At 39.9% G+C, this 9,917-nt stretch overlaps 1 pseudogene; it reads right to left on the reverse strand.

Moving 5' to 3' along the window:
* Positions 1-3,608: 3,608 nt before the first annotated feature.
* On the reverse strand, positions 3,609-3,926 carry LOC101577403 (annotated as a pseudogene).
* Positions 3,927-9,917: the final 5,991 nt, after the last annotated feature.

A 9,917-nucleotide genomic window follows, 5' to 3' on the forward strand; every position in this document is an offset into this window, starting at 1 on the left:
CCTACAGAAGTGTGATTAAAAGTGTTTAAATGGAAAGTGTATTCTTTACACAGGACTCACAAATATGCAGTCATTGTTTATTCATTGGAGCTGGTAGAATTTTTAGAAGCATAAACTCATGTCTGAATGATTTATTTGTTCATTAGTTGAAGTCTTGCAGTTTTTTATGTAAAAACTCAACTACTATCAAAAAAGTTGATCAGAGTATACATTACCTTGCTTTTATAGGTAAATTTATTTAAATAAAAGTTGCAAATCAGTGGCTTAATCTTAAAACAAATGTAGATCATCCTCTGAATGGTTGACTTATTTGGCTATTTATTAACTCCTTTCATGTTTTAAAATTCATTTTCCTCTTATGGACATTTACACTACTTTATTAAAAACTAATAAATTGTGCCAGTGGTACAGAAAAAAAAAAAAAAAGAAAAAGAAAAAGAAATTCATAGTTTAGGGGTGGACGGGTGGGCCATGGGCCAGGCCTCCTGCAACGTTTCCAATAGAGCCTTTGGGTCTGGCCTGTTTAGAAACTGTCTCTGGAATAATCAGAAAGCTGGAAAATCAGGAAGCTGCTGTGGGGCGGAGTGTGTAGCCCAGTGGTAGAGCTCTTGCCTCACACAGGCACAGGCCTGGGCTCTGTCCTCAGTACTGACACAAATAAGGGGCTCTGTGCTACCTGTGACCTCCAAGGTCACATTACCTTGCTCAGTGCAGGAATCAGGAAGCTCATCTGAAACCATGCTGTACCTGACTCACCGTCCAGTGGCAGCCTCTGGGCCTGCTTCCTCCCTATCTGAGTTGTTCTAAGCTCAGCCTTCCCAGTAGTGCCCTGATTGGTGGAGCCTAAGTCAGAGAGCACAGTCCCAGTCCTAAAGGACTCTGGGAAATGTCACTTTCAGCTCTCTGGCGTCTGCCTCAGGAGGCAGATTTGAAAAAGACTGGAATGAATTCTGAGTGGGCCAATCTGCTTTATCTGCCTCAAGATATTTCTGAAAGCATGCTTCTGATAGCATACCAAAAAGCATGCCCTTTGGAAATTAAAATAAAGACAAGATAGAATGCAGGTGTCTGCTGTGGCACGCTTAGCCGCATGCCTTCAGTAATTGTGCTAATGAATTAATATTGTCATTATTAAGAGCAGAGTGTGCTATTTGTCCATCTGTCCAATGGGGCCCGGTTTGGATGAGTGTCCTTCAGTGGCCCGTGTGTAAGAGCGTGGTCCCCAGCACAGCACAGCTGGGGAGGTACCCTTGGGAGGGCCTTGATCATTGGTGCTCACCACGGAGGGGGTCTTGTGGGAACTTGGTCCAGTCTTCCTGCTCTGCTTTTGGTTTCATGAATGGTTTTCTTTGCCCTGATGTTCCTGTCATGATATGCTGCTGTCACCAGAGGACCAAACCAATGGGCCGCATAAGTTTGGATCTGAGTCTCCAAAGTGTGAATTAAATCAACTTTTTCTCTTCATAATTTGATTGTGCCAGATATTTCTTGGTAGGAACACAAAGCTGAACACAAATGGCCAGGGCATTGTTTACCTTGCAGAATTGTCATGCATCTATCCATTTGTATTGCCACAAATCAAATAGTTACTGATTGTTGCAGAGTTTTAGTATAAAGTGAAAGACACCTAAGTGGTTAGTTAAGCCCAAAAGAAGTTTATTGCAAGAGACTTTGTAGGTTACAGAGTGTTAGGGGACAGGAAAGCCAGGCACAGGCTAGACTCCTGCCACCTAAAGTGGGCACTGGAACCAGCCTACTGCTGCTGCATCCAGAGTCCAGAACACAAGGCTATATTTTGCACCATAAATCAGAACCTAATTTTACTCACGTGGGCACTCCCGCTGGCTCTGTTACCAGAAGGAATGCAACAGTGCCACTCCTGAGGGCCTTGGGAGTCACCCTCCCTAGCAAGTGCAAATTCCGGGTGGCATTTGCTTCTCACATTGCTCTCTTCTCAAAGAAGCCTCCTAAGGAGACCTAGAGGACCATGGGAGATGCCTGTGCCAGGCTGTGAGGGGCTGGGAGATCATCATTTCTACTGTTTAATTTTGGGAAAGAATGAAACTCTACAGACAACCAGAGAGTGTGTACAAGGTTCAAGGGTCCAGACAAACGTCCTCCCCATCTATTCCGCATGACTTTGCAAGACAGAGTTGCTGGTTCCCATTCTCTTTCCCGCCCTGGCTCTCACTCTGCACTCCGGTGCTCAAGCTTCCTTCTCAACACTCGCTGCCTGAAGGAGGCTGATCCACCAGAGCTGGAGCCAGGCAACCCCTGTGTAAAATGTGTCTCCCTCCTATCTATTGTTTTGACTTGGAGCACATAAGCTTTTCTGAATCATCCACTGAATCGAGATATGGAGTGAGTTTATATGCTAGGTTGTGTAACAGGCCAGCCAAGCTGGAGAGGGATGGGCTTGGTTCTTCCAGAGCTGTTTGACTCAATTACCAAGGAAGAAGGGTTTTATAAAGGGGATTCTGGGCAGGTAAAAACAATTATTTAACCAATGTGGTCCTCTGGACTATTCCACATCCATTTATATGTTGGCCTCATGATGATGGTCACCATTCACAGCAGTGCAGCTCTTCCATGCACATACTGAAGTCTCTCCTTCCTCAGGTTCTTGGCTATTGCTATTTCTCCAGGTATCTTGGCAACATGCATTATTCTCAGGTTGGTCCAGAATAGCTCCTGTGTATTGGCAACATATGGTCAAATGACAAATTTAATATAATCTGTGAGGATGGAAGGATATCTAACAGGATACCTTAAAAATGCCATGTGGAAAAGGAGGAGGAAGAAATATTTGAGAGCAGTAGCATCAATCATACTCTTTTTGTTAGGAATTAAAAGTCATCCCTGCCACAGTAATGGAATGTATCACGTGGTCAGCCAAAGTAGCTGGCTCTGGTCCCTCCTCTTGGAATAGAACCAATGTCTTGTGTCTACTATTGTCACATCTGAAAGGAGGTGGGGAAGGTCACTCATAGGGGCTAAGTTAGGACTTTATTTTGTATTGAGAGGACTCCAGGGACCTTGAGATTGCCTTGCGTTGGTCAGTGTTTTCCTGGGAACACAATTTCCTTAGAAATCTCCATCTATATTCAACACTAGGATGTCCTCTTTCATAAGAACAGACGTAGCTACTCATAGTGGTGCATGCCTGTAATTCCAGCACTCTGGGAAGCTGAGACAGGAGGATTTCAAGTTCAAGTCCCACCTTAGCAACTGAGCAAGACCCTGTCTCAATATATAAAATTAAAAAGGGCTTGGAATATAGCTCAGCGTGAAAGATGTGGGTTCAATCTCCAGGGTTGAAGGGACCCTCTATCCCCAAATAAACAGACCTAAGAGCTCTGACTTTCCTCCAGTCTCCATTTTGTATGTTTTCTGGAGGTAATGACACACCATAGCTTGAACTGGAAGAGGGAAAGCCATCCTAGGTTCCCTTCATGTGCACTTCGTGGTTGGGCTCTAAAGTGAAGGCCTTTACCAGGAAAAGCCAGAGAAGGAGCTTGGGTAAGGCTTCCCCGGATCCTTCTTATCTTTTTCTTTTCTTTTCTTTCTTTTTTTTTTTTTTTTTCTGCAAAGTTTTATTCCGGAGGGGCTCAGTCCTTCTTGGCAGCTACCTTCCTCATGGCGGCCAGCACGTTGCTCAGCTCCTCACGCTTCCTCTTGGCGCGGATGTGCGTCCCCACCCTTTTCTTAATGAACTTGAGGGTGCCCTTGTCCCTGGAGACCTTGAGCAGCTCCATGGCGCCCCGCTCATTGGGGGCGAAGCTGCACACCTCCCGGGTCATGTCCCGCACGAACTTGGTGTGTTTGGTGAGACGTCCACGGCGGCGGCTGTGCCTCGGTTTGCTCACATTCTTAGTCACCTTGTGGCCCTTGTTGAGGCCCACGGCCATGGGATAGCGGAGGGCCATGGCTACTCGTTTTCAGTGGTTGCTGTGGCGGAAGGGATCTTTTTCTTAAGTTTCTGGAATCTTGGGTTTTGCTTTCACTACCTTTATCTTGGGGGAGAGAATTATCTCAGCCTGAGATTTTAGGCTGCTCAGACTCTTTGATCATGGACCGTGTGCGCAAGAACCGTTGCTTAGCAGTTTCTGTTCTTGGCTTTCTCATGACCCAGCTGTCTCTTACTTACGGTGACTCAGCCCAGGCTGTAAAACCAATCGGATCTAATCAGCTGATGTATTCAACTCATTCTCTGAAGTCTGGAGCAGGAGCACTGGTTGTGTGAGTGTCTGGACGTGGCCCGCTTAGGAGGAGGTTTCAGGAGACTCACAAGACTTTTGGCCCCACATGGCCTTTCCTAGTGTTAATTCTAAGGCTACACCCTAGGATCAATTTCTATTCAGTCTGCTTCTGCTACTCTACAAATGAAAGAAACTCAATTTAGCAAAACAAACAATGTGCTCAAGGACGTGGAGTAGCACAGAGTTGGAGGGAGAGTCCAGCAGCAAGCAGGTGGTGAGGACAGAAAGGAGCCCTAAGGACTCAGGAGGCAGGAGCTAAGCAGCCCTTCCTGCTGGTTAGGAGAGCAAACGTCCAGTAGAGAAGCACTGGGATATAGAAAATGACTGGGACCAGTCTTAAAATTAAAAAAATAAATAAGTAAAAAGAAAGAGCTGGTAATACGACTTAGTGTGAAGACTGGAGCTAATCCCCAATAACACACACACACACACACACACACACACACACACGAAATGCAGATGCAGTGGTCAGCTATTCAGTATTGTTTTGGACTGTGCTTACACAGAAATAACCTAGAGTCCATAAAGACCAAAGCAAGAAGGCTTCTGGGCACCGGCCATATAGATATTTTATGTGAGAGAATAATATCTTGAATGTTAAAACCACTATGAAATTGGGTTTATGTTCTATGCTACACTATTTAATCCCTAATATATATATATATATATATATATATATATATTTTATTGGTATTTTAATTTTTGAGCAACCATCATCACCCATCTCTAATTTTTTTCAACATGCAGAACTGAAACTGTACACCCTTAAACAATCATTCTCCCCTTTTCCCTTTCTGTAGTCCCTGAACACCACCACCCCACTTTCTACCTCTGTAGGTCTGACAAGAGACTTCTTGGAATGAAACCACACATTTGTCCTTTCGTGACCAACTTATTTCTCTTAACACGATGCTCTCAAATCTTATCCATGTTGTACCATGTGCCACAATTCTATTCTGTTTCACAGCCAAATAGTATTTTATTGTATGTGTATGCCCCATTTTGCTTCTCCATTCATCCATTAGAGGACAGCTGGGCTGCCTCCACTTTGTTACTACCATGAATGACGCTTTTAAAAAGAAGAGGATACAGAGAGTACCGTAAAGTTCTCCAGATGCCTTAGAGTCTCTGGTTTACAAATGAAATCTTGGAGGTAGGAAAAGAGGGGAGTGAACTGGAAGGTATCTTCTATGTGATCTCCAGGACTAGAGACAACAGAGTCCTTGAACTGAAAACTGGAAGCCACTGATTCCATGCAGTCAGTGTACTAGTTTAGAAGTCCAGGAAAAGCAGATAATAATGTTGGGAAGCATGAGCTCTCTACATTGTTAAAAACTGAGAAGAATTTAGATTGGGTAGAAATGAACAGCAGGGCAGGTAAAATAAAACATAAACTTAGAGATAAAAGCATTATGATTTTACTTTTATAAGTGTGCCTAATTGTGGTATCTTAGTTCATTCAAAGTCCAAATAGATTTACAATGTATTTTTATTCAACCATTATTACAAATGACAATGGCAACAGTTATATATTTCTCCAGAAAGTATATCCTAAATCTTATTATATTTATGAAATTCTCATTAGAAAACAACAGTGTGAATTTAACCTCCCCCATTCTATCTGTTGTTGCTCTGATATGAAGATGGATCAGCAGGAAAGAAAGCGATGCAGAAATATGACATTTTTTTAAAGAAAAAATTTATTCATTTAATGAGAAAAAAGAAAACAGCAATGAAAGAGTTTCAAAACAGGTTAGTAGGACAGTTACAATAATTAATATATTGCATATTGTTTTCATAGTAGTCATTAAGAGGTCAAGATGCAGACATGATATCTTGTCTAAACAATATTAGTATAAACCTTTCTTCTCATTGAACTAAGAGAAATTAGCTGTGTATCTATCCTAACTAATATATATATATATATATATATATATATATATATATACACAAAATGGTCCTTTATTTGTATCCCCCTATTTTGTATTGTTTTGTCAGAGATGGGTGTTCCATTGCTGTTAGAGAAACTGTATTTGGAGAAGTTTTTAAGGGACCTTTTCATATTTGATGCCAGTCCAGATACTGTAGATACTTGAATTTAGCAAAATAACCCAATATAGTGTAATAGTCCATAATAGTAGTGAGTTATCAGCACAACTGGCAATTGTCTGAAGTTATTGATTTGAGCCTTTTACAGCTCAGCATATTAATATAGTTTTATTTTTTTATACCTTTCGGTTACACTTTTCTACTGGATGATTAAGATAAAGTTAAAGCAAGCCTATGTAACTAAAAATGTACCTTTTGCTATCTGAGAAGGTCAGTCAAATCCCCTCAGGATTTAACCTGGAACCATGTACAGCACCTTGTGAATATTCTGTCAGAGTCAGCCATGTAGATGAGTCACGGCCATTGCTTGACCAATGTGCTCTCTGTGAAAGCCTGAGAGAATGCTTTCTCTCCATATGACTCTCCCCAGGCACACCATGCATCATCAATCACTTTCCTCTGTGGCCCTATAATCTCCTTGATCAGAAAATTTGGCACATGACTTAGTTACAGGATGTTACAGTACAGGTTCTCTTATGTCCTGAGTCCTCACTGACCTTGACATTCTAGGGCCAAAATGTTGGCTGTCATTTTAGCCTACCTATCTGTCTAATTTTTGGTCTGCAAACTTTAGATGTTAAACATCCAGAAGAGAAGCTTAATGATATTATTATCCTGTAACAGAGGCAGTTGAACCTACCATCACTAGCGGTCTCAATATCACATACTGTAGACATAAAATGGAACTGCTAATTTCCAGCAACCATGGATGTTCTAAAATTTAAATCCCTATGGAATGTTAAAAAACAATCACACATTTTTTGCACAGATATTTAGAAATCAAACCATATACAACATTATAGCAGGAAATCCATGACATTTTATTTTTCTTGTCCCTTGTTTACTTTTATTACCTTTCTAAAAAACATACATTTACTTTAAAGAGAAGATAGCAATAACTGATATGACATTAGAAGCAGTACACATTTAGAAGACCAAAATGACAGGTATTTTAAGTATTGTTTTAGTATTACACATTGCTGTCAACAACGTAGTTGCTTAGTTCATAGATATCAGCATATAGAGTTAATCAGGGTGCGAATTGTACCCATTGACTGCTATTATCCAAAACCTGATGAAAATTTTTAGGACCATTTTCTTAACCATCTTGTTTATATAAATGCATGTTTTTTCTCCTACCATATTTCCTGGCTTTTTCCCCCTCTCTCTTTCTTAGTTGTTTAATCCTTAGGTTCTCTCTTTCCATTTAACTGTGTTATACCTTTCACTTTTTATTTCTTCTTTTGAGTTCTTACACTAGAGAGACTACACAATATTTACACATGTGTGTCTAGTTTATTTCACTTCTGAGTATAGCTTCAAGTTGCATCCACTTACCAATAAAGGCTTCAAGTTTATTTTCTTTATAGCTGAGTAATACTCCATTGTACAAAAACACCACATCTTTTTCATCTGTTCCTCAGGTGATGGGCATTTTGGTTGCTTCCAAGATTTGGCTATCACAAATTGTGCTGCTATAAACATAGGTGCACATATATCGCTATGATATGATGTTTCCAGTTCTTTTGGGAAAATTCCCAGAAGGGGAATAGCTGGATTGAATGGGATTTTCGGTCCTAGTTTTTGGAGAAGTCTCCACACTGATTTCCATAATGGTTGCCCCAGTCTACATTCCCACAAGCAGTGGAGAAGGGTTCCTTTTCCCTCACAGCCTCTCCAACATTTGTTGTTGGTTTATTTCTTTATGATAGCCATTATTTCTGGGGTGAGATGGTATTTCAATGTTATTTTAATTTGCATTTCTCAAATGTCTAGTGATGTGGAGTATTTTCTCATGTATTTATTTGCCTCTTGTATTTCTTCCTCTGAGAAGTGTGTGTTCATCTCAGATGCACATTTTTGGATTGGGTCTTTAAATTTTGAGGTTCTAATGTTTTTTTTTTTGTGTGTGTGTTTTTATTTTTTTATTTTTCAAAGTTTTATTGATAAACAGCAATGAGACAGTTTCAAATCAAATCGGAAGTACAGTTTCAACAAATAATACACTGCATATACTCTTCTTAGTGGTTAATTGCTGTACAAGATGCGGACTTGTGATCCTATTTACAAACACCATTAGAACAAATCATTCTATTCATTAAGAGAATGCAACTATATATCTATCCCAACCACTTTGAATACACAGATACAAAATGGACATTCATCGGTATACCCCATTTTTTCTAAGTTCCGTTATTGAATGTTATAGGTGTGTAAACTCAGCAAAATATTCTAAAAGAGTCCAGTAGCCCATAATAGCATTGGGTCTTCTGTTTAACTGGCAATGTCAGAAATTATTGACCTGAGTCCCCCACAGCTCAACTTAACAGCATGCCTTTATTTCTTATGGGCTCTAATGTTTTTTAGATTTTTATAAACTCCACACAGAAGACCTTTCAATGAGTGCTTATTAGTTAAGATTTTTTCCAAATTTGTGGGTTGTCTTTTCATTCTGTTGGTGATTTCTTTTGACGTGCAGCAATTTCTCAGTAAGAGGAGGTCCCAGTTGTTGATTCTGTCAAATGTTTCTGATGCAGTTTGATTTTTATTCATGAAATGTTTGCCTATACCTATGTCTTCAAGATTTCCACCTACTTTCTCTTCCAGTAGATTTAGTGTTTCTGTTTTAATGTTTAGATCTTTAATCCATTTTGATTTTAGTTTAGTGCATGGTGATAATCCGGGTCAAGTTTTAGTTTCGGCATGTAGAGAGCCTGTTTTTCAGTACCATTTGTTAAAGAGGTTATCTTTCTTTCAGTAAACATGTTTGGCCCCTTTGTCGAAGATAAGATGGCTGAGTGTGCTTGTAGTTGTATCTGCATCTTGTAATCTATTCCATTGATCCTCGGATCTATTTTTTTTTTGTCAATACCATGCTGATTTGTTCACAGTAGCTTTGTAGTATAATTTCAAGTCAGGAATTGTAATGACTCCTGCTTTGCCTTTGTTGCTCAGGACTGCCTTTGCTATTCTAGGTCTTTTCTGGCTCCAAATAAGTTTTAGGAATGATTTCTCTAGGTCTGTGAGGTATGTTAGTGGTATTTTGATACAGATTGCCTCAAATGTATATGACAATTTTGGGAGTATGGTTATCTTCACAATGTTGGTTCTTCCTATCCAGGATCAGGGAATATCTTTCCATTTCCTGAAATCCTCTGCGATCTCTTTTTTCAGAATACTGTGATTTTCATTGAATAGATCTTTTATTTCTTTAGTTAGATTAATTCCTAAGTATTTCATTTTCTGTGGTGCTATTGTAGATTACTAGTATATTTTCAATAATTAATTTATTGCATATTATTGTCTTAGTGGTTATTCATTGTACAAGATGCAGACCTGATATTCTGTCTCAAACACTATTTTTTTTTTTTTTTGGTGGAACCGGGGATTGAACTCTGGCCCTTGTGCTTGCCAGGGAAGCGCGTTTTCCACTGAGCCATCTCCCCAGCCCCTACAAACACTATTAGAACAAACCTCTCTATTCATTGAATTAAGAGAATGGAGTTGTATATCTATCCTAACTATTTTGAGTATACAGATACAAAATGG

This window comes from Octodon degus, unplaced genomic scaffold (genome assembly GCF_000260255.1).
Source record: "Octodon degus isolate 3935 unplaced genomic scaffold, OctDeg1.0 scaffold00026, whole genome shotgun sequence".
Taxonomy (NCBI): domain Eukaryota; kingdom Metazoa; phylum Chordata; class Mammalia; order Rodentia; family Octodontidae; genus Octodon; species Octodon degus.